The sequence below is a fragment of the Symphalangus syndactylus genome, chromosome 15, assembly GCF_028878055.3.
Source record: "Symphalangus syndactylus isolate Jambi chromosome 15, NHGRI_mSymSyn1-v2.1_pri, whole genome shotgun sequence".
Lineage (NCBI taxonomy): Eukaryota > Metazoa > Chordata > Mammalia > Primates > Hylobatidae > Symphalangus > Symphalangus syndactylus.
Window position 1 is genome coordinate 70,953,234 of NC_072437.2, and position 25,652 is coordinate 70,978,885.

At 41.0% G+C, this 25,652-nt stretch overlaps 1 pseudogene; it reads left to right on the top strand.

Moving 5' to 3' along the window:
• The first annotated feature begins 1,407 nt into the window (after positions 1–1,407).
• The window catches only part of LOC129463878 (centrosomal protein of 192 kDa-like), a 34,791-nt pseudogene continuing 10,546 nt past the window's right edge, over positions 1,408–25,652 (top strand).

The following is a 25,652-nucleotide window of genomic DNA, read 5'->3' on the forward strand; positions in this document are numbered from 1 at the left end:
CTCCCAGCAATAAGGCTTGGAGAGCTTCCTGGTTGGTGAACATATTGATGTGCTAGAAAGACCAGTTGGAGAGGGCACAGAAGCTCTGTAACCAGGACTCCTCCAGACCTTGCTGCCCTGAGTATCTCCATCTGGCCGTTCATTTGTATGCTTTATAATAAACTGTCATTGTAACTATAAAAAAAAAGAAACAGATATTTGTACATTTTGAATAGGGCATAGTTTCGTATGGACCGTGTCAATCTTTTAGGTTGAAATATTTAAGTGTTTTATAGTTCAAACAAAATTTCAAATATACTAGTATAGGGAGAATTGCTCAGAAATAGTATCTTTCATCAGAGATCTAGTGGAAATGTACCTTTCTATGTCTTAGCATTCTTTCCCTTTATTTCTCATTCTCAGTTGTAGACTTTTTTCGTGAGCAAGGCTGGCTTTTCTTCCATCAAAGAGGTATTTTCATTTGGGGAAATGGATTTTTATTTTTCCAACAAATTTTGGGCAGACTTCAGTACTGTTGATAACTAAGGCAGTTATCTAGATAAAACAATTATGTGATAATGTGTTATCATTTTAGTTGTTACATGTGTCAATGGATAGTTTGGGAATTTTGTTTTTTAGAAATGAATCTCATGCAGAATGTGGTTTGTGAAAATGAAGAGGGCAGATGGGTCATGGACCTTGCTTGTCACACATCTTTTATGAGCAAACAAAATGTGATGAGTTGACCGAAGACTTGAGATCTGGTTGTAAGCATGTAAGTAAGTAAAGTAAGTAAGTATATGTGGATAAACACGTTTACTGTACCATTTTCATAAGAGCATTAAAGGAAGCAGTTTGGTTGCTGATCAGCATGATCTCTGACAGTGAAAGTATAACCTGGCTTAGGTCTGCAGAACGACAGGTCATGGCATTTTGAGCCTTAGCCTGTGAAGATGCTGTGCTGCCACCCCCAGGCCCTGGCTCCTCTGTAGCTGGAAGGAACCAAGGTGCTCACCTGCCTGTCAAGCCCAGACTTATTGTAAATAGGCTCAGAAGGGGCCAGAGGAGAAATTATTCTACCCACTGCTTGTCCTAAGCTTCTCCCAAATATCCAGTGATGTGGAATTACAGCAATAAGTGATGCATTATTCCAGTCCTTGAGAAACTCTCCATCAGCCCAGAGGGATAAGACACAAATACAAGACACCATAATCAGCATCACAAGACACACCAGCCAAAAGCATTTGAAGTTTAGAGGAGAAACAACTTTTGCATGAGTAGGTAGCAAAAGAACTTCACAGAGGTGGGCACTTTTGAGGCAGAGTTTTAACAGGTAATCCTTTGGGGGCATGATAAATTTCCAAATGGAGGGAAAGCCCAGTGGGAAGAGAAGGAGATGGTGAAGCGTGGGCGTGTTTGAGAAGGTGCATGGTCCAGTGTGCCCAGTCTTTATGGCAGAATGAGGGGAGTGGCCGGAGACTAGGAGATGAAGATGGAGAGGTCAGTAGGGCAAGGAGGTAGATTGAGTTTTAACAACCATGCTAGAGATTGAAGCTTCTCTGGAAAGCGGCAGGACTCATTGCTTGTGGAACTTACTTTGTGAGTCTTCTCCTGGCAGTGGAGGTCATTTGAATGGGAGAGTCCTTAGGATGTTGTAGAAATCTAGGTGTCCCCGTGAAAATGAAAAGAAACTAGCTAAAGAAAAACATAGAAGTAAAGTGGCTAGGATTTTGGGTGGGATGTCAGGGATAGTAGAGAGGCAGGAAGAAAATAGGGTCTGTGGTCTGAGTTACTTGGGGAAATGGCAATTCCATTACCTGAAGGGTGCAGGAATCAGAAGAAAGTGTAGATTTTAGGTGATTGTGGTTTGAGGTGGAAGTGTTCAGTAGTGGAAATAGGGATCAAAAATTTGGAGGTAAGTTAGTTACAACTTGGTCAGTGATATCTTGATCTCAAAAGATCAATGAAGATGCAGACTGAACAGTAGATACTGACTTTGTCCCTGAAAAGGTCATGGAATTCTCGTGTGGCTTGTGGAAGTGTAAATTGGTACAACTGTTGTAGAAACCTGCATGGCAGTGTCTTGTAAAGGTGAACTTGATGAACTTCATATTTTATCAACTAATACTACACCTTCTACTCAGTAGAAAAAGTGTGTATGTTCACCAAAAGACACACTAAAATGTTCACAGCGGCACTAGTTGTACCAGCTTCAAAAAAGCGACCTCTCAAATTCTTATCAGCAGTGGAATTTTCCAAGTCACTGCAAAAACAAAATGAAACAAAACCTGCATGTGGGGTTCATCATCATGTTGTTCATCCTCTGAACTATTAGGTCACAGTGAGTGAGTGATGTGCAGCTACATGCAGCAACATGGATGAATCTCAGGAATGTGTGGAATTATATGAGGCTAAGAACACATTCTGTAATTCTTTCTGCATATAGCTCAAAAGTGCACTCCTCTGCAGAGCAAGCAGCAAGGGCAGTCACACTTGGATTGGCAGGTGGCTTGGGAAGCAAGCTTAGGGGTGGCTTGGGTAGTACTTGCAGTGTTATGCTTCTCCATCTGTGCTGCTGGCTATGAAGATGTGTTCAGATTGTGAAACTTCCTTCAGTTATACCCTTCATTTATCTATGTATGTTATGCTTTGGGAAAAAGTTTTAAAAAACTAATGTTGAAACTGAGAAAAAGTACTTGCAATTCATGTCACAGGTTAAGGGCCCATTCTCCTAATATATGAATGGTTCTAATAACCAATAAGAAAAAGTCCAGGCGCGGTGGCCCATGCCTGTAATCCTAGCACTTTGGGAGGCTGAGGCAGGTGGATTGCCTGAGCTCAGGAGTTCAAGACCAGCCTGGGAAACACAGTGAAACCCCATCTCTACTAAAATACAAAAAATTAGCTGGGTGTGGCACCGTCCGCCAGTAGTCCCAGCTACTCAGGGGGCTGAGGCAGGAGACTTGCTTAAACCCGGGAGGCAGAGGTTGCAGTGAACTGCCACTGCACTCCAGCCTGGGTGACAGAGTGAGATTCCGTCTCTTAAAAAAGAAAAGAAAAGAAAAATTTATAGGAAAAAATAAAATGGTAGTTAAATGTACAAAAAATTATTTTTACTCATGGAAAGAAATGCAGAATAAATCTACCCAGTGATGTTATTTTTCAATTGTTTCCTTTGTAGTGATCCAAAAGTTTGGTAATAAAACTGTGTTGGCAAGGATGTAAGGGACACAGGTATGCTAGCCCATTCTTGGCGCAGCCTCTAGGTATGGTGATGGTACAGCATCTAGCAATGTTACATGTGCGCTCTCCTATAACCAACCCACTCTGCTCCTGGAATTTATTCTTCAGCTGCTACATTACAAAGATGCTGAGAATACTTCAGTTGCACTTGAGGATACATCCTAGGGAGCTATAACTAATTACATTTTGTTGAGGAAATTATGTTGCATCTCAGATTTGGACAAATGATGCTGGTTATTAATGTCTGTCTCGTCTGTCTTTAAGAGAGTTCTTTGCTCAAAGATCTGAAGCTCTTGGTTGCCTTTGTCGTGGTCACAGTGTGAAAAGAGGAAGCATGGAATGTGCTGTAGTGCTCACAATCAGCAGGTTTTAGACTTTGGGTGTTATAATGGCAGAGCTTGAGCATAGTAACTTTAAAATGCAGAAGAGGGGCAGGACTGAATAGTGGTAAAAATCTAAGGTTTTAACAGTCCTGGAATTGTAGCTCAGCCTTTTAACTACTTCTAGGACATTGAACAATTTATTTAACTTCTCTATGCCTTAATTTCCCCATTTCTAAATAGTACACTTTAATAGGGTTTTATATGACCTAAAAGTGATGGTCCATGTAAAGCATTTAGCCCCACGCCAACATGTAGTAAGCACTTCCCAGCTTCTCATTGCTATTGTTACATTGCTGGTTGGTGTGAAGAGTTTTAAAATTCATTTTTTAAACTATGCTCTAAAAAGATGTTTTGAAATATGTAATGTTTTGACTTAATACAACGTAATACATAGACAAATAAAAAGACAGTAGCTATTCAGATAGTGAAAAGTGCATAAAACATGAGTGAGGAGAAGGAGCTACTTTAGCTGTGCTGGTGAGGGCGACATCTAGGGGATGGTGCTGAGTTGGCATCTCAGTGATGAAAAGAAGACAATGCCCAGAGATCTAGAGGGTGAGTGTTGCAGCAGAGGGAGGTTATCTGTGTGCAGGCCCAGAGGTAGGCAGTAGGATGGCATCTTGGAAGAATGGAAAGCAGGCAGGCAGAGCTGCTGAGAGGAGAGAGTGGGCAGGTAGGATGGATGCATGATTCCAAGGCCAGAGCATGTGAGCTCCTGGTAGGAGTTGGGTTTTATCTCCAATAAACTGGGAGGAAGTGCTTGGGGACAGGGGCGACTTTGTTGTGGTGCTGCCCATCTCCAGGTGCAGCAGGAGGCTATCATATATGAGGGGCCTGGGTGGAGACATCAGTGAAGCACAGAGGAGGGAAAGAAGCAGGCAGAGGCATAGGAAACAGGAGAGAAGAGATGAAGGCTGGGGACAAGGCTGACACATGGAAGCAGAGGACAGGGCAGGAATTCAAGATTGATTCCCTAGAGTCAGAGGACTTATTGATTAACTCCATGGAGGAAATTAGGGTTATTGGAGGGAGTGTTTATAAAACCTAAATTTCACTAAGTCTCATTTTGAGATAGTAGACATAATGTTAGAAATCACAGTTGATGGCCAGGCACAGTGGCTCATGCTTGTAATCCTAACATTTTGGGATTCTGAGGTGGGTGGATTACCTGAGATCAGCAGTTTGAGACCAGCCTGGCCAACATGGCGAAACCCTATCTTTACTTAAAAAAAAATACAAAAAATTAGCTGGGTATGGTAGCACACATCTATAATGCCAGCTATCCAGGAGGCTGAGGCAGGAGAATCACTTGAACCTGGGCAGTGCACATTTTAGTGAGCCGAGATTGTGCACCTGCGTGACAAGAGTGAAACTCCGTCTCAAAAAAAATAAAAAAGAAAGAAATTGGGGGTGGAGCCAAGATGGCCGAATAGGAACAGCTCCGGTCTCCAGCTCCCAGCCCCAGCGACACAGAAGACGGGTGACTTCTGCATTTCTGCTTGAGGTACCGGTTTCATCTTACTAGGGAGTGCCTAACAGTGGGTTCAGGACAGTCGGTGAAGCGCACTGTGCGCGAGCCGAAGCAGGGCGAGGCATTGCCTCACTCGGGAAGCACAAGGGGTCAGGGAGTTCCCTTTCCTAGTCAAAGAAAGGGGAAACAGACGGCACCTGGAATATCGGGTCAGTCCCGTCCTAATACTGCGCTTTTCCAACGGGCCTGGAAAACGGCACACTGGGAGATTGTGTCCCGCACCTGGCTTGGAGGGTCCTATGCCCACAGAGTCTTGCTGATTGCTAGCACAGCAGTCTGAGATCAAGCTGCAAGGCGGCAACGAGGCTGGGGGAGGGGCGCCCGCCATTGCCCAGGCTTGCTTAGGTAAACAAAGCAGCCAGGAAGCTCGAACTGGGTGGAGCCCACCACAGCTCAAGGAGGCCTGCCTGCCTCTGTAGGCTCCACCTCTGGGGGCAGGGCACAGACAACCAAAAACTCAGCGAGAACCTCCACAGCCTTAAATGTCCCTGTCTGACTGACAGCTTTGAAGAGAGTAGTGGTTCTCCCAGCACGCAGCTGGAGATCTGAGAACGGACAGACTGCCTCCTAAAGTGGGTCCCTCACCCCTGAGCAGCCTAACTGGGAGGCACCCCCCAGTAGGTACAGACTGACACCTCATTCAACCGGGTACTCCTCTGAGACAAAACTTTCAGAGGAACTATCAGACAGCTGAATTTGTGATCTCACGAAAATCTGCTGTTCTGCAGCCACCGGTGCTGACACCCAGCCAAACAGGGTCTGGAGTGGACCTCTAGTAAACTCCAACAGACCTGCAGCTGAGGGTCTTGTCTGGTAGAAGGAAAATTAACAAACAGAAAGGACATCCACACCAAAAACCCATCTGTACATCATCATCATCGAAGACAAAAAGTAGACAAAACCACAAAGATGGGGAAAAAACAGACCAAAAAAACTGGAAACTCTAAAAAACAGAGCACCTCTCCTCCTCCAAAGGAACGCAGTTCCTCACCAGCAACGGAACAAAGCTGGATGGAGGATGACTTTGATGAGTTGAGAGAAGAAGGCTTCAGACGATCAAACTACTCTGAGCTACGAGAGGAAATTCAAAACAATAGCAAAGAAGTTAAAAACTTTGAAAAAAAATTAGAAGAATGGATAACTAGAATAACCAATGGAGAGAAGGGCTTAAAGGAGATGATGGAGCTGAAAGCCAAGTTTCGAGAACTACGCGAAGAATGCAGAAGCCTCAGTAGCAGATGCGATCAACTGGAAGAAAGGGTATCGCTGATAGAAGATGAAATGAATGAAATGAAGAGAGAAGGGAAGTTTAGAGAAAAAAGAATAAAAAGAAATGAACAAAGCCTCCAAGAAATTTGGGACTATGTGAAAAGACCAAACCTACGTCTGATTGGTGTACCTGAAAATGATGGGGAGAATGGAACCAAGTTGGAAAACACTCTGCAAGATATTATCCAGGAGAACTTCCCCAATCTAGCAAGGCAGGCCAGCATTCAGATTCAGGAAATACAGAGAATGCCACAAAGATACTCCTCGAGAAGGGCAACTCCAAGACACATAATTGTCAGATTCACCAAAGTTGAAATGAAGGAAAAAATGTTAAGGGCAGCCAGAGAGAAAGGTCGGGTTACCCACAAAGGGAAGCCCATCAGACTAACAGCTGATCTCTCGGCAGAAACTCTACAAGCCAGAAGAGAGTGGGGGCCGATATTCAACATTCTTAAAGAAAAGAATTTTCAACCCAGAATTTCCTATCCCGCCAAACTAAGCTTCATAAGTGAAGGAGAAATAAAATACTTTACAGACAAGCAAACGCTGAGTGATTTTGTCACCACCAGGCCTGCCCTAAAAGAGCTCCTGAAGGAAGCACTAAACATGGAAAGGAACAACCGGTACCAGCCCCTGCAAAAACATGCCAAATTGTAAAGACCATCGAGGCTAGGAAGAAACTATAGCAACTAACGAGCAAAATAACCAACTAACATCATAATGACAGGATCAGATTCACACATAACAATATTCACGTTAAATGTAAATGGGCTAAATGCTCCAATCAAAAGACACAGACTGGCAAACTGGATAAGGAGTCAGGACCCATCAGTGTGCTGTATTCAGGAAACCCATCTCACGTGCAGAGACACACATAGACTCAAAATAAAGGGATGGAGGAAGATCTATCAAGCAACTGGAAAACAAAAAAAGGCAGGGGTTGCAATCCTAGTCTCTGATAAAATAGACTTTAAACCAACAAAGATCAAAAGAGACAAAGAAGGCCATTACATAATGGTAAAGGGATCAATTCAACAAGAAGAGCTAACTATCCTAAATAGATATGCACCCAACACAGGAGCACCCAGATTCATAAAGCAAGTCCTCAGTGACCTACAAAGGGACTTAAACTCCCACACAATAATAATGGGAGATTTTAACACCCCACTGTCAGCATTAGACAGATCAACGAGACAGAAAGTTAACAAGGATATCCAGGAATTGAACTCAGCTCTACATAAAGTGGACCTAATAGACATCTACAGAACTCTCCACCCCAAATCAACAGAATATACATTTTTTCAGCACCACACCACACCTATTCCAAAATTGACCACATAGTTGGAAGTAAAGCTCTTCTCAGCAAATGTAAAAGAACAGAGATTATAACAAACTGTCTCTCAGACCACAGTGCAATCAAACTAGAACTCAGGATTAAGAAACTCAGTCAAAACCGCTCAACTACATGGAAACTGAACAACCTGCTCCTGAATGACTATTGGGTACATAATGAAATGAAGGCAGAAATAAAGATGTTCTTTGAAACCAACGAGAACAAAGACACAACATACCAGAATCTCTGGGACACGTTCAAAGCAGTGTGTAGAGGGAAATTTATAGCACTAAATGCCCACAAGAGAAAGCAGGAAAGATCCAAAATTGACACCCTAACATCACAATTAAAAGAACTAGAAAAGCAAGAGCAAACACATTCAAAAGCTAGCAGAAGGCTAGAAATAACTAAAATCAGAGCAGAACTGAAGGAAATAGAGACACAAAAAACCCTTCAAAAAATTAATGAATCCAGGAGCTGGTTTTTTGAAAAGATCAACAAAATTGATGGACCGCTAGCAAGACTAATAAAGAAGAAAAGAGAGAAGAATCAAATAGATGCAATAAAAAACGAAAAAGGGGATATCACCACCGATCCCACAGAAATACAAACTACCATCAGAGAATACTACAAACACCTCTATGCAAATAAACTAGAAAATCTAGAAGAAATGGATAAATTCCTCGACAAATACACCCTCCCAAGACTAAACCAGGAAGAAGTTGAATCTCTGAATAGACCAATAACAGGTTCTGAAATTGTGGCAATAATCAATAGCTTACCAACCAAAAAGAGTCCAGGACCTGATGGATTCACAGCTGAATTCTACCAGAGGTACAAGGAGGAACTGGTACCATTCCTTCTGAAACTATTCCAATCGATAGAAAAAGAGGGAATCCTCCCTAACACATTTTACGAAGCCAGCATCGTCCTGATACCAAAACCTGGCAGAGACATAACCAAAAAAGAGAATTTCAGACCAATATCCTTGATGAACATTGATGCAAAAATCCTCAATAAAATACTGGCAAACCGAATCCAGCAGCACATCAAAAAGCTTATCCACCATGATCAAGTGGGCTTCATCCCTGGGATGCAAGGCTGGTTCAACATACGCAAATCAAAAAATGTAATCCAGCATATAAACAGAACCAAAGACAAAAACCACATGATTATCTCAATAGATGCAGAAAAGGCCTTTGACAAAATTCAACAACCCTTCATGCTAAAAACTCTCAATAAATTAGGTATTGATGGGACGTATCTCAAAATAATAAGAGCTATCTACAACAAACCCACAGCCAATATCATACTGAATGGGCAAAAACTGGAAGCATTCCCTCTGAAAACTGGCACAAGACAGGGATGCCCTCTCTCACCGCTCCTATTCAACATAGTGCTGGAAGTTCTGGCCAGAGCAATCGGGCAGGAGAAGGAAATAAAGGGTATTCAATTAGGAAAAGAGGAAGTCAAATTGTCCCTGTTTGCAGATGACATGATTGTATATCTAGAAAACCCCATTGTCTCAGCCCAAAATCTCCTTAAGCTGATTAGCAACTTCAGCAAAGTCTCAGGATACAAAATTAATGTACAAAAATCACAAGCATTCTTGTACACCAATAACAGACAAACAGAGAGCCAAATCATGAGTGAACTCCCATTCACAATTGCTTCAAAGAGAATAAAATACCTAGGGATCCAACTTACAAGGGATGTGAAGGACCTCTTCAAGGAGAACTACAAACCACTGCTCAATGAAATAAAAGAGGATACAAACAAATGGAAGAACATTCCATGCTCATGGGTTGGAAGAATCAATATCGTGAAAATGGCCATACTGCCCAAGGTAATTTATAGATTCAATGCCATCCCCATCAAGCTACCAATGACTTTCTTCACAGAATTGGAAAAAACTACTTTAAAGTTCATATGGAACCAAAAAAGAGCCCGCATCGCCAAGTCAATCCTAAGCCAAAAGAACAAAGCTGGAGGCATCACGCTACCTGACTTTAAACTATACTACAAGGCTACAGTAACCAAAACAGCATGGTACTGGTACCACAACAGAGACATAGATCAATGGAACAGAACAGAGCCCTCAGAAATGATGCCGCATAGCTACAACTATCTGATCTTTGACAAACCTGACAAAAACAAGAAATGGGGAAAGGATTCCCTATTTAATAAATGGTGCTGGGAAAACTGGCTAGCCATATGTAGAAAGCTGCAACTGGATCCCTTCCTTACACCTTATACAAAAATTAATTCAAGATGGATTAAAGACTTATATGTTAGACCTAAAACCATTAAAATCCTACAAGAAAACCTAGGCAATACCATTCAGGACATAGGCGTGGGCAAGGACTTCATGTCTAAAACACCAAAAGCAATGGCAACAAAAGCCAAAATCGACAAATGGGATCTCATTAAACTAAAGAGCTTCTGCACAGCAAAAGAAACTATCATCAGAGTGAACAGGCAACCTACACAATGGGAGAAAATTTTTGCAACCTACTCATCTGACAAAGGGCTAATATCCAGAATCTACAATGAACTCAAACAAATTTACAAGAAAAAAACAAACAACCCCATCAAAAAGTGGGCAGAGGACATGAACAGACACTTCTCAAAAGAAGACATTTATGCAGCCAAAAAACACATGAAGAAATGCTCCTCATCACTGGCCATCAGAGAAATGCAAATCAAAACCACAGTGAGATACCATCTCACACCAGTTAGAATGGCCATCATTAAAAAATCAGGAAACAACAGGTGCTGGAGAGGATGTGGAGAAATAGGAACACTTTTACACTGTTGGTGGGACTGTAAACTAGTTCAACCATTGTGGAAGTCAGTGTGGCGATTCCTCAGGGATCTAGAACTAGAAATACCATTTGACCCAGCCATCCCATTACTGGGTATATACCCAAAGGACTATAAATCATGCTGCTATAAAGACACATGCACACATATGTTTATTGCGGCACTATTCACAATAGCAAAGAGTTGGAACCAACCCAAATGTCCAACAACGATAGACTGGATTAAGAAAATGTGGCACATATACACCATGGAATACTATGCAGCCATAAAAAATGATGAGTTCGTGTCCTTTGTAGGGACATGGATGAAACTGGAAACCATCATTGTCAGTAAGCTATCGAAAGGACAAAAAACCAAACACTGCATGTTCTCACTCATAGGTGGGAATTGAACAATGAGAACTCATGGACACAGGAAGGGGAACATCACGCTCCGGGGACTGTTGTGGGGTGGGGGGAGGGGGGAGGGACAGCATTAGGAGATACACCTAATGCTAAATGACGAGTTAATGGGTGCAAGAAATCAACATGGCACATGGATACATATGTAACAAACCTGCACATTGTGCACATGTACCCTAAAACCCTAAAGTATAATAAAAAAAAAAAAGAAATCGAAGTTGATTTATAGAACTTAATGTTGAAACTGAATTGTGGTCTTGTCCATTGCAGTGAATTTAAATGAGAATAAATACTTTAGAGAGGTAGATTTTTCTGCCTGGATTGATTGGGACTTTTGAGATTATGACGGAAGTTGAAGAGTAACTAACTTCCTTATTAAATAGATGAAAAAAACACTGGATCATAGGAAAATAGTTCTAATATTCAAAACTTTTATTTGAGTATAAGTTACAATTTTGATTCGCATTTAAGTTACTGAATCAAGAAAAAAAGTTCTCAAGTGAATAGCAATAAAAAATGAAGTGCATTTACTGAGTTCACATTTTAGGTCTGTCATGTGACTGTTGTGTAAGAAAGACAGTGGACATTTCTGCCCTATAGCAAGTTCCTTGAATGCAAACCTTCCTGAAACTTTCACGCAAATCAGAAGGAGAATCCCTAATCTGAATACAGATTTTTAAAAATGTGTTTATTTTATAAAATACCCTTATACCATAAGTTCCAGGAGGCAGGAGTTTTTATCTTCTTTCTCATTAATATGTCACCAATGATTAAACGGTGCCTAACACATAGTAGGTGTTGAATAATAATTATTGAAGGAATAAAGTATTATTTCTGTGTAGTTTACTTAGTAAGGGTAACTTATTTGACAGTATTTGTTTTAATGATTAAAAGACAGCATTAAGGAAATAAAAGGTTGTATCTGATCCTTTAAAGTTTATCTCTAGTAATTTGAGTTTAAGTGGGAAGAACAGCTTTGTCGACATCATTTAGCTGTGATGTCAGTGTAAGATAAAATAGTCTAGAACTTCTGAAAGCAGTTGAAAAGTAAGGAAATCATTATGTAATTATTTTGCAGCCATCAGTGGGCTATTTTATTAGACCACCAGAGAAGAGAAAACTTACTTCCTTGATAAGAAAATCTGACATATTGAGAAGTAATTTAGAAAAAGAAATGACTTGGGCTAAGGCAGTAGCTATGGGGATAGGAGAAAAGATCAGAGAGATTTGTGTTGGGGAAGGCAGCATTTTATTGTCTGTTTTGTGTGTGTATTTTGTGGAAATGACAGTGTTCGGTTTTTAATGAGCTGAATGTGACTGCTCTGGGTTTGCCGTAGAGCCCCCCTCCACCAAGTTGCAGAGTATGTGCACTAGAGTTACTAAATGTGTGGTGCAGTGTTAGACAAAATGTCACACCCATTTCACTGAAGGCTGTCTTTTTGTGATGTTGTTAGGTATTGAGTCTGCATATTCTTAGCATAGTGGGTAAGGGCTGAGTTACAGCATCAGATAATTTCCCCTCTGCTACTTCTTTAGACAGATGCTAGCCCTCCCTCAACCTACTGCTTCATCCCTAAGCAAGAATAGTATGTGAGGGCAGTGCCTGTCACCTAGTAAGTCACCACTGAATACATATTCTTTGTTATTATTAGGAACTGACTAATAATGTGGCCTTTGTTTATTTATGTCTTTGTTCCTAAATCTTTGGCCAGGAGAAGTTTCCAAGCCCAGTACCACAACAGTCAGTGAGGGTGAAGTCTGCCTTGACTTGTGTGTGAACTCCAGCTGGTCCATCCTGCCACGGCTGCAGCTGTCACTCTTCAGGTTATGCATCATGTGTAAACAGATGTGTGTGAACATCCACTAGGACTGTTAACTGCATTCTTAGGAAAGCAGAGCCACATGCGTTTAGACACAGGATACGGATGAGTGCACATGAGAGTTAACACCTTTGATTCTTCAAACACAAGCAGCAGCAGGGACACATCGGGAGTGGGGGCCCCTGTGAACAGGCCGTGCCTCTGATCCCCACTCCCCCTCGTGACTAATATATTTAGATTTTCATTATAAAGTTTACAAACGTCCCTTAAATTTTCAAAAGCTTACTTGACTTTGGTCCTTTATGTAAATTTCAGATACAATTGATGTATACCTCCTGTTTATTTTCCTCATATTTTTTTACAAAGCAACAAATGTAAATTTTCTAATAGCCTGCATTTCCCAGTTGCAGAATAACTCCGTTGTGTAGACCACATCTATTTCAGAAAGATAACCCATGTAGATTTCCTTATTACATTACCTGAGTTTATACCAGCATGACCTGAATTTGTTATATGCAGTTTATCTGTGACTGTTTTTTTAAATTTTGTTAGACTCACAGTGATATCACCAGTGAGATAAGCACCTCAAATTATTCAAGCCAGCCCAGCCCCATCAGAGGAACAGGCTGTGGAAAAATTGAGAGAAAAAGTTTCATGTCAGAATATAGAAAAAGGAACATTACCATCTATTATCCAAAACAACTCTGATACGAAAAATGACTGAAACTACTTCTCTGAGTAGCAAGCCTAAAGATGTAAAACCTAATCTTAGATCAAGTGAAGATCCTTCCTCCAAAAGTGGAGATCTGTTGGAACCCAGCGAGGTGGATTTGACCTCAAACCTCAGGGAAGTGGACCCAATCAGGCTGGCTCTCCTGAGCAAGTTAGGTATTGGGGGACCTGCCCTGACAGTCACGTAGGTTCTTTTCTATTTTCCTAAGCGTTGGCCAGCTTGAGAAATAAACGGACAGAGTACAAGAGAGAAATTTTAAAGCTGGGCCTCTGGGGGAGACATCACACGTTGGTAGGATCCGTGATGCCCCACAAGCCACAAAAACCAGCAAGTTTTTATTAGGGAGTTTCAAAAGGGGAGGGAGTGTGCGAATAGGTGTGGGTGACAGACATCAAGTACTTAACAAGGTAATAGAATATCACAAGGCAAGTGGAGGCAGGGCGAGATCAAGGACCACAGCTCCAAGATGAAATTAAAATTGCTAATGAAGTTTCGGGCACCACTGTCATTGATAACATCTTATCAGGAGACAGGGTTTTGAGATAACTGGTCTGACCAAAATTTATTAGGCGGGAATTTCCTCTTCCTAATAAGCCTGGGAGCACTATGGGAGACTGGAGTTTACTTCACCCCTGCAGTCTCAACCATAAGAGGCAGGTACGCCCCAGGGGGGCCAGTTCAGAGACCTACCCCTAGGTGCGCATTCTCTTTCTCAGCGATATCCTATGCTGAGAAAAAGAATTCAGCGATATTTCTCCCATTTGCTTTTGAAAGAAGAGAAATATGGCTCCATTCTGCCCGGCTCACTGGTGGTCAGAGTTTAAGGTTATCTCTCTTATTCCCTGAACAATTGCTGTTATCCTGTTCTTTTTTCAAGGTGCTCAGATTTCATATTGCATAAACATACATGCTGTACAATTTGTGCAGTTAATGCAATTATCACATAGTCCTGAGGCGACATACATCCTCCTCAGCTGACAGAATTAAGAGATTAAAGACAGGCATAGGAAATCACAAGGGTATTGATTGGGGAAGTGATAAGTGTCCATGAAATCTTTACAATTTATGTTTAGAGATTGCAGTAAAGACAGGTGTAAGAAATTATAAAAGTATTAATTTGGGGAACTAATAAATGTCCATAAAATATTCACAATCCACATTCTTCCATGGCTTCAGCTGGTCCCTCCATTTGGGGTCCCTGACTTCCCACAACAGTTAGGTCTGAGTCATCAGACAGGGTCAGCTGTTCACACTTCCCTGTGTCCTGCTAGGAAACTATAGAAGAAGAGCAAAGAGTCATCTCTAGAGATACATCAACTGCCAGTAGTGAGCTCAGAGGCCAGGACCTGTTCCAAGCAGAACCATTCATGGCTCTGCAGCTGAGATGCAGAACGTGCCTGCTGCGGTGCCTGCACTCCTTGATGTGACCCCCTCCCAGCACAGCTTCCAGAGGTATTTAAGAACACTGCCTTCAGCTGGAAGTGTTTCCTTGCCTCAGTGCCAGGCTGGCAGTGCCACAGTCCATGGCTTCTTAGGAGGCTGTCCTTATCCAGCTTTCAAGGGAGAGCATGTGCAGAACTCTGTGGCTATGAGAATTTGGGACCAAACAAATACTGGCTCTGGATGGATGGGTAACTCTTCCATCTGCAACCCATATTCTAATGCCTTATATCAGAACCTGCTAAGCACAGCAAAACATTTTCCTGTGCAGTCTGTTGGTACAAACTGTGGAAATGGGCCACGGGATTCAGGAATGACATCAGGACTTGGTGAGATGCTTTTGCTCTATTATTGTTGTTGTTATTTCACAGTTGAATTTTTTTCAAATGACCCCACAAAGCTAGTTTGTTTCAAGGAGTTACTGGTTGGCCTAATTTCTTGTAAGTTTTGTGCTTTGTCCCAAACTGAGACCACCACAATATATTTCTGTGCAAGGGTCCCTGAAGATGGCTTAGAACACCCCTAGCACTTATGCAGGTGACAGGCTGCCTGTGGCTTTGCCTCTCTTACTCCTCTTTTGCTCTGCCATTGCAGTTTTGTGATTATTTCACCTAGGAAATGTCCAGTTTAGAGTTGAATCCCAGAGTGAACGAGTGTCTCCACCTTGAGAGTGTCTGGGTGGCTGTTGTGGTGGAGAGGCAGCACTCAGGTGCATCTGTGGGGCAGCTTCCCTCTTGCTGATGGTCACTGTGCCCCCATCGCTGGGAGCTGTGATTTTACTTACGTGGTACACATAGCCACTGAGGTGCTGTCTTCAGTGCCCTCCAGAGCAACTGCATGAGGATGGTGCAAAGACGGGTGGTAGTATTCAAATCAGAGAGGCTCTACATCTGGAAAGTTAGAGCCTCTGTGGTTTTCTGTTAGGTTAAGCAGTGGCATATGATTTGTGAGAGAAAAAAGGAAGAGATGACTAACTGGCAGTAACATCCAATAATTCAGTAGCTATAATGGTGACTTCGATCTAATTTTAATTGTTTTTCCTGGACTGGATGGAAGCAGGAAAAGGTTGTTGGCAGGTCTCTGCTGAGGCTCAGGCAGTGGCAAGGACTCCTGCATCTGGAGCACTTTGAACTGTAGCTCTGAGCCACAAACAGGCTGTCTCATAGACTCATTGCCATTGAACTGATTGGCTTTTAGTCAGGGGTTTGCTATCGCTTGCATCTTTGACTGTGCCTTATTCTCACCCAGGGAGTGTTGGAGTGCCTGAGGAGTGGAAGCTTCCTCATGCCTGCGGTGTTGGGACGGCTTCCCAGTCCCACCTTCATGTGCTCAAGGCAACCAACCGCTGGCTGCAAGTCAGCATCAGCATCCTCAGATCAGCATCAGTGGGGAAAAGGCAGCTTTCTAGGGCGCTCTCCTTTGATGTAACAGTTGCACTGGGAGTCAGTGCTTGATTTCTCCTCTCTCAGGGCCAGGTTCTCCTCCACCCCTTTCCACCTCACACCAGCATTGCCATGGGATCTTCTCCTCGGGCACCATTTTGTTGTAGTGCTTATAATGTACAGTAAAATATGAAGGTTTTACTTTTTCTGTCATTCATTACTTATATTTTATTTTTATTTATTTATAAAATTATACAAATTTGGTTTTAGCACTACTATTACAATTACTGAAAGTTCACAGTTCCTGGCCCTCTACTTGTTAATTTTGTAAAATGGGACTGAATATAAGTTATGGTCATTTATCAAAAGAAAGGAGATAAGTTAATCTTTGGGCTTATGCCTTCATTTGGTAAGGGGAGTCTTTTTGACTACTTTATCTGATGATTTGCTTATGTAAGCTTTTGAAATACCTGGAAATGCAATTTTAATATGCCTAGTGGAGAGGATCACTTGAGGCCGGGAGCTTTAGACCAGCCTGAGCAACCTAGTGACTGTCTAAAAAAATTTTTGAAAAATAAGCCAGGTATGGTGGACCAGGAGATCCAGGCTACAGTGAGCTATGATTGTGCTGCTGCACTCCAGCATTGGTGACAGAACAAGACTCTGACCCTAAAAAACTTTAAAAGTAATAAAATAAATAAAAATTCTCTTTATCCCTTTTGTCTTAGAGCCAATTTTGTCTGGTGTTAATATTGTGCATCATCTTTGTTTTCTTTTCTTTCTTTTTTTTTTTTTTTTTTGAGACAGAGTTTTGTTCTTATTTCCCAGGCTGGAGTGCATTGGGGCGATCTCACTTACTGCAACCTCCACCTCCCGGGTTCAAGCAATTTCCCTGCCTCAGCCTCCCAAGTAGCTGGGATTACAAGTGTGCACCACCACACCCATCTGATTTTGTATTTTTAGTAGAAAAGGGGTTTCACCATGTTGGTCAGGCTGGTCTCGAGCTCCTGACTTAAAGTGATCCACCCGCCTCAACTTCCCAAAGTGGTGGGATTACAGGCATGAGCCACCATGCTCGGCCCACCTTTATTTTCGTTATGAATTTCCTGGTGTATTCATTTCCATCTTTCTGTTTTAAGTCTTTAACATCTACTTTAGTATAATATACCTTAAAAAATTAGCCAAAATTTTTCTTTTTGTTTCTTCTTTCCTTTTTTGTCTCCTCTTGGATAGATTATATTTTACTTTGTTTTTCCTTAGCACTAGTTTGGACATTATGTGTTTCTATTTCTACTTATTTCATATTGCTTATTCAAATCTAAAGTGAATCAGGAGCTCTATTCTATTCTCAAGCAACACAGTCAGCTTTCTTCATTTAAATGCTTATGTTTTCCTTCCATATTACCTTTGACCAATATTTTAGTTGTAAACAGTTTTTGAAACCCCAACATTAAAAAAATTTTACAGATCAAGCTATTTATACTTCTTCGTGTTCACCATTGCTTCATGCATCTTTTTCTCTGTTATAGACTTCATGATATGTATTTAAAATGAATAATTGTGTAGTTTATTTCAGATTTCTGTTTCTTGAAGTACTAATGGTTCCACCGTTACTTCTGTTGAGTCTTCCTGACTTTGAGTAGATTCCATTTTTTGATATTTAAAAATGTTTCATGCAAGCTCACATTCACTGAGGCTGCTTTTTTGCTTTAGGAATCCCATGTGTCCTGGTCTTTGGAAATGCTCCTAGAGAGTACTTTGCAGAAATGCTGGAGACACTGAAAGCCTCGTGATTTTTAGCCTTGGGCTCCCATACCTGGTGGGGCCTAGGCCCAGGCTTTCATGTTTTTATTAACAGTCTCCGATGCCACCTACCTCTGGACAGGTTCCTTGTTACCGTCACAGACATGCGATCAGACTTTTTTTCAGTTTTCTTTTTATTTCTAAAAAGGGCACTTCTTTGCATTTCTGGGCTTTATGTATAGAATTCCAGTTTCATTTTAGCCTCTCCCTGTCCACAAGCTTGAAGTAACATCGTCTGTTCTCTGGAAGATATTAAAGCTTTACAGCCTTGAGAGTGAATCCGGACCCCAGACTTTCCTGGGCCATCATGGAAGTTAGCTCCCACTCGCCAGGTGGACTTCATTTCCCTTTATTTTATGGTTGTTTGGGGCAAAGCAAAATGTGTGTGTGTCAAATATATTCAGTCTTCTGTATCTGTGGGTACTGCATCCCCACATTCTACCAACCTTGAATCAAAAATATCCACCCCCCACTCCCCGTAAAAAAGATGGTTGCATTTGTACTGGACAATGTATGGGCATTTCTTTTCATTATTCCCTACACGATAATGTATAACAACTATTTACATGGCACGTACATTCTTTTAGGTGTTATGAGTAATCTAGAAATGACTTGAAGTATGAAGGAGAATGTGCCTAGACTGCAGGCAAGTAGTATGCCATTTCATGTCAGGGATGTGCACTGATTATGGTGTCCAGTGGCGTTCTCATGTCTTCAAATATTTCTATACGTGGGGATCTCAGGGGTCTTGAGTTATGTTGGTCTCCCTGATTAAGGCAGTGAGTTCAACATGATCATAGGCCCTTGTAAACTTTAAATATGTCTATTTAGATAGTATTTTTAACATTTTTAAATAAAATTTGAAAATGCCAAGATATCAACAATGTTTTTGAAGGGAATGAAGAAGTCATTATTCTAATACTAGGGCTCATTATTAAAACTTTCTAATAATAGAAAGGAGGTCTATGTAATTTATACAATTGTCACTTCATCTGTAGATTAAAGAGTCTTTTCCAAGTAGCAGCAGCTTAATTCTCTGGTCTATTTGGGTACATAGATGACATCAGAAGAAGAATTTGACATTTATCTTTGTAGAATATAAGCAATTGGAAAGTTCTCCTTAATCCTGATTCTTAATTTGTGGCTAGAAATGGCAGTGATACGAACATAAGTAGTGTTATTTATGAATATATTGCTTTAAATAAATCAGTCCCTTTTTTGTAATTAGGTAGAAACAGAAGAGAAAGACATTCTTGATTTTGTTGGCTGCAGTGGTGGAGGCTGGAAATCTCTGCCACTAAAATCGATGGACTGGATGCATGCCACAATGCCAATCAGGCTGATTCTTACTGCTGTGAGTACAAATGTGTAATAAAAAAAATTCACAGAATACATCGATCTTATGAAATAAAATATTTTTGTTAAGAATTTTGTTCACAATTTCACATTACACTATTGGCTTTACTGAAACCGAGTCTTCTATTTCCGAACAGAGCACTGTGGCCTGGCAAGGTCTGATGTTTTCCAAGGATGCTGGCTGAGTTCCTGCAGGAGCAGCTCCCTGCACTGATGTGGTCCCTCGGCTGGCAGGTCACTCTGTGATCAACCACATGACATCTGCCAGTTAAGAGGGACAGGTAGGACACAATGTGCTTTCCATCAAAAAAAAAAGATAAGTTTTTCCAAACTGCTTTTCTTTCATTCAGATTTCAATCTTAGTGCTAGTATACATTAACTTTTTATTTTTATCTAATAAGGTCCAGAATTTCTGATAATTTCAGTTCTGTTCCAGAGTCCAAAGAAGCAACTCGGCTCTTCATGTATCATGTTTGTATTTTCTGGGAATTGCTTTTCTCTATATCTAAATACATTACAAATTTGAAACTTCTTTCCCCTGTCAGTAAATGTGAATGCTTCTAGTCATCAGTCAAATATCTTATGTTGTTTTGACAATGAGGCAGATGGCATGCTGTTTTGGATCAAACTTAGGTGAATGTGCATGACCACAGCAAGTACCACTGAGGACCTATTGCGATATTTTCTCTAAATTGATCTTACCTCATTTAATTCTTTAAAAAATCTTCTTGCCTACATTTTCTCATTGCCTCTAAGGACACTGTGTTGGACTAGTGATGGCGTGTACAATTCAATAACTCTCTGGTCTCTAAACTAAAAGAATAACCTTTTTTAATTTTAGAGCTTCAGGACTCAGGAGAAGACTTCGTGGGCAAGAGTTGACATAGAAGTTGACAGTCAAAACCCTATACTAGTTCTTAGAAGTGTTGATCTCCAATAAAGAGAAGAGCTAAAACCCATGCTCCCAGGGACTTATAGGTACCCTCAGTCCTCCCCTCTGCCATCATTGTCTTGCATTCAGACTGTTGTCACTTAAATGGTGACAAATTGTTGAAAGGTCTGTCTCGCTCCATCTTCTAGATGATGCGTTTGGTGGCCATCGTGGCTTCATCCACAAAGCAGCCCTTACCTCTGAGAAACGCTGGGAACATTGAAGTTTATTTAGATATCAACATATGAATTCCCACCAGAGCATCATACAGTAGTCTTTCCTGAGACTGTGAGAGTTCCCTGCCTTCTGAGGGCCCTGGTGCTGCCTGCCCTGTCAGGATACCCTGAGGAGCAGATCATGGGATCGCTGAGAATTTTAGACACTGGATGTTTCGCTAGTGTAAATATGGGGGTGCAGTGGGTGGAAGATCAGGTTTGTTAGGGAAGATGAAGAAGGAAAAGAGATGCTTCCTGGGAGAATAGGATAAGCTGAGACTCTGGTGAACCAGGAGGAAGGGCCAAATAACCTGTACTAGTAAATGAGAAAGGCATCTAAGGCAGGAGTGACTGAGTGGAAGCCGCGTTTCTCTAAGTCAGCATTCAATTATGATTCTGTCACTTTTTAGGTCCCAGAACAAGGAAGTCCCTTTTTAGAGGATCCAGAGAATCTGTCCCTTAAACCTGGAGAAGAACATGAGGTCATAGTTTCATTTTCTCCGAAGGATTCTGAAGCCTGGGAAAAAAGGTAACATAAACATGTTTATAATAACGAGGTTTTACGCGCCTCTCAAAACAGCCATTCGCTTAGATGTGCTTCAAAATCCACAGTCTGAATGACAAAGTTCACATCTAACATTACCTAATAGATGATATGGCTCCATGTAACCTTTTTTATTTAGCTTTAGATTTCCTTCTTTCTATTACTAAAAATCTCCTTTGAAACCAGTGGAATGGAATTTAAGAAATCATTATTTTCAAGTATATTCTGAAGGGTGTGAGTTAGGTTTGTCGCCCATGTTTGAGGAAGTGAGTGTATCATGACCGCAGGCACTTGTTGTAAACTTTGGGTATGTCTATTTTGATATCATTTATGCACATTTAGATTGGCTGAAAATGCCGAGATATTAACGATATTTTTTGAAATGAATTGAGAAGTCATGATTCTAATACTAAAACTCATTTTACAACTTCTTAAGAGAAAAGAAGTTTATATATTTTATACAATTTTCAGTTCATCTGAAGATTGATAGTCTTTTTCAAGTAGCAGCAGCTTAATTCTGTGGTCTATTTGGGCATGTAGATAACCTAAAAAGGAGAATTTAACATTTATCTTTGTAGAAAATAAGCAACTAGAAAATAGCCCAGGAAAACTTAGGTAAGTTTTATTTAATCCTGACTTTTAATTTGTGGATAGAAATGGCAGTGATGTGAACACAAGTGCTATTTATTAATATATTGCTTTTCATGAATAAGTCCCTTTTTTGTAATTAGGTAGAAACAGAAGAGAAAGACATTCTTGATTTTGTTGGCTGCAGTGGTGGAGGTTGGAAATCTCTGCCACTAAAATCAATGAACTGGATGCATGCTACAATGCCAGTCAGGCTGATTCTTACTGCTGTAAGTAGGAATGTGTAATAAAAAAAATTCACAGAATACATCGATCTTATGAAATAAAATATTTTTGTTAAGAATTTTGTTCACAAATTTCACATTACACTATTGGCTTTACTGAAACCGAGTCTTCTATTTCTGAACAGAGCACCGTGGCCTGGCAAGGTCTGATGTTTTCCAAGGATCCTGGCTGAGCTCCTGCAGGAGCAGCTGCCTGTGCTGAAGTGGTCCCTTGGCTGGCAGGCCCCTCTGTGATCAACCACATGACATCTGCCAGTTATGAGGGACAGGTAGGACGCAATGCACGTTCCATCAAAAAAAAAAAAGAAAAAAAGATAAGTTTTTCCAAACTGCTTTTCTTTCATTCAGATTTCAATCTTAATGCTAGTATACATTAATTTTTTATTTTTATCTAATAAGGTCCAGAATTTCTGATAATTTCAGGTCTTTTCAGAGTCCAAAGAAGCAACTCGGCTCTTCAGGTATCATGTTTCTATTTTCTGGGAATTGCTTTTCTCTACATCTAAATACACTACAAATTTGAGACTTCTTTCCTCTGCCGGTAAATGTGTATGCTTCGAGTCTTTGTCAATTATCTTCTTCTGTTGTTCTGACAATGAGGCAGATAGCTTGCTGTTTGGGGTCAAACCTAGGTGGATGTGCATGGCACAGAAAGTACTACTGAGGACCTATTGCAATATTTTCTCTAAATTGATCTTATCTCATTTACCAGTTGGATTTGCTCTTGCTTTTTCTGCTTCTCCACTCATTTCCAGTCCTCTTTTAATTCTTTAAAGTATCTTCTTGCCTACATGTTCTCATTGTCCCTAAAAACATTGTGTTGGAGTGATGATGGTGTATACAATTTAATAACTCTCTGGTCTCTGAACTAAAAGAATAACATTTTTTTAATTTTAGAGATTCAAGACTCAGGAGCAGACTTTGTGGCAAGAGTCGACATAGAAGTTGACAGCCGAAACCCTACACCAGTTCTTAGAAGTGTTGATCTCCAAGAGTAGAAACAGCTAAAACTCATGCTCCCAGGGACTTACAGGTACCATCAGTCCTCCCCTCTGCCACCATTGTCTTGCATTTAGACTGTTGTCACTTTAATGGTGACAGATTGTTGAAAGATCTGTCTCACTCCATCTTCTAGATGATGCATTTGGTGTCCCATCATGGCTTCATCCACAAAGCAGCTCTTACCTCTGAGAAACACTGGGAATACTGAAGTTTATTTAGATATCAACATATGAATTCCCACCAGAGCACCATAAAGTAGTCTTTCCTGAGATTGTGAGAGTTCCCTGCCTTCTGAGGGTTCCGGTGCTGCTTGCCCTGTCAGGTGCTTTGAGGAGCAGATGACGGAATTGCTGAGAGTTTGAAAAACTGGATGCTTCTCTAGTGTGAAATATGTGCTATGGTGCTGTTAGGTTAGAGTCCAATGTCTTGAATATGAAAACCAAGTTCTACATTGATTTCTGAAAAATGTGCATGTCAGCTTGTGGCTGGAGTTGGGGAGGAGTGACCCACACACTTTGACCTCTTTTCTGAGACCTAAAGGAGAGTGAGAGGGCATTAGTGACAGGAAATTATGGGTGCAGTTTGTGGGAGATAGGTTTGTTATGGAAGAAAATGAAGGAAAAGAGATGCTTTCCAAGAGAATGGGATGAGTTGAGACTGTGATGGACTAGAAGAAAGGGAAAGATAACCTCTCCTAGTGAATGAGAAAGGGACCTAAGGCAGGAGTTACTGAGTGAAAGCTGCAAGTTGACATTTAATTATGATTCTGTCACTATTTAGGTCCCAGAATGAGGAAGGCCCTCCTCAGTGGATCCAGAGAATCTATTCCTTAAGCCTGGAGAAGAACATGAGGTTATAGATTCTTTTTCTCCAAAGGATCCCAAAGCTTGGGAGGAAAGGTAACAGAAATATGTTTATCACTACAAGGTTTTACTCATCTCCCAAAATAGCCACTCGCTTGGATGTGCTTCAAAACCCACAGTCTGAATGACAAAGTCCACATCTTACTTTGGTTAATAGATGCTATGAATCTGTGTAACCTCTTTCATTTAGCTTCACATTTTCTTCTTTTTGGTACTGAGAATCTCCTTTGAAAACAGCTGAATAGATATTAAGAAATCATTATTTTTAAGTATATTCTGAAAAAAGTAAATAATAAAACATCAATCTTGATTTTTCTCATTCACTTTTCTTATTCTCCCAGAAACCACTAGTTGATTTTGTCAGCTGTTGAGGTGTATTTCTTCATTTCTTCTATGGGCCCATGAATTCTGGGACCCCAAATCATAAGTGAATATCTACTTACAGCCAGAGCTCCCCTGTGAAAAGTATCTAGCTCACTTGTGTGGCCCTTGCTTAAAGCACACTGTCCTCTTAGACACACACAGCTTATCCCCCTGCCTGGGTTACAGAACTCTTTGTGTGCTCAGTCTGCTCTTAGGACCTTACAGAAGAAGAAAAGAGTCATGCCTGCACCAGTGTGCATGCCTGTGTCTGGACTGCTTGCCCTCAACTTCCCTGGGCTGGCTCCTCCTAGGAAGCTTTCCTCCACTTTTCCCAGATTTCTTATAAATAGCATGCTTGTAGCACCATGGCCACTCACACCCCCTGTGCAGATGGCATTGTGATCATCTCTCTCCTTGCCTATATTCTTCCCTGGAGCACAAGCTCTAAGGGTGGGAATATCATTGTATCCTCAACACCTAGCTGTCTTTTGGGCAAAGGAAATACAGGAAATAGTTGACAACAGAATTGAATTCAGGATCTTCAGTTCAGATTTCTTTCTTTTTTAGGATCTAAAAAATGTTTGTGCAGCCATTTGGACCTCAGTGTGAAGTGGTGATAAAAGGTGAAGTCCATTCTTCAGGAAGTAAACCCCTGCCACATGGATCATGCTCAGACATTCTATTGATTTTGTCCAACAAACAGTTTCTTGCTTTGGAACATTTCCCTCTTGATGGAAAACAGTGAGTGTCAAAGATGGACAAATAGTCAATCCACTGTTTGTACATGTATTGGAGAAGATTGTGAATTAGTGTTTGGAGGACAATTTTGTTGTAACAGGCACTGTCGAGGCTCAGTTGTAAAGAACTGAAAAAGCCTTCTAGATGTTCATGTGTCTTGATTCAGCCTTTGTTTAACATGTATTGCAATCCTGATTCTGGCTTCACCAGCTGCAAAGTGGCGTGACCACTTTGCACATGTGACCAACAATGCGGAAGCTGCTAAAGAGAGAGTATTATCACCTCAAACTTACAGCCACCTCGTATTTTCAAAAGCCAGCCAAGAGAGGTACTTACAGCGAGCTGTACAGAAAACATGAAGTCCATCTAGCCATCTCAGTGAGCTAAATTTCTCAATCATTCACCCATGGTTTTAGCAAAACCCACAGAAATAGATTTGACTCACCAGCCTTGGGTGTCATGCTTCCTGCCCACACCAAATGGGGCACCTGACAGAGAGGAGACCCTAAGAAATGGGATTTAATATTTACTGTAAAATTGGTTTTTTTGAGACCCCCTATATTATACAGATTTATCTTTAAAAGCACCTCTGGGAGAAACAGCTCTCAGAAACCTGTGGCAGGAATAG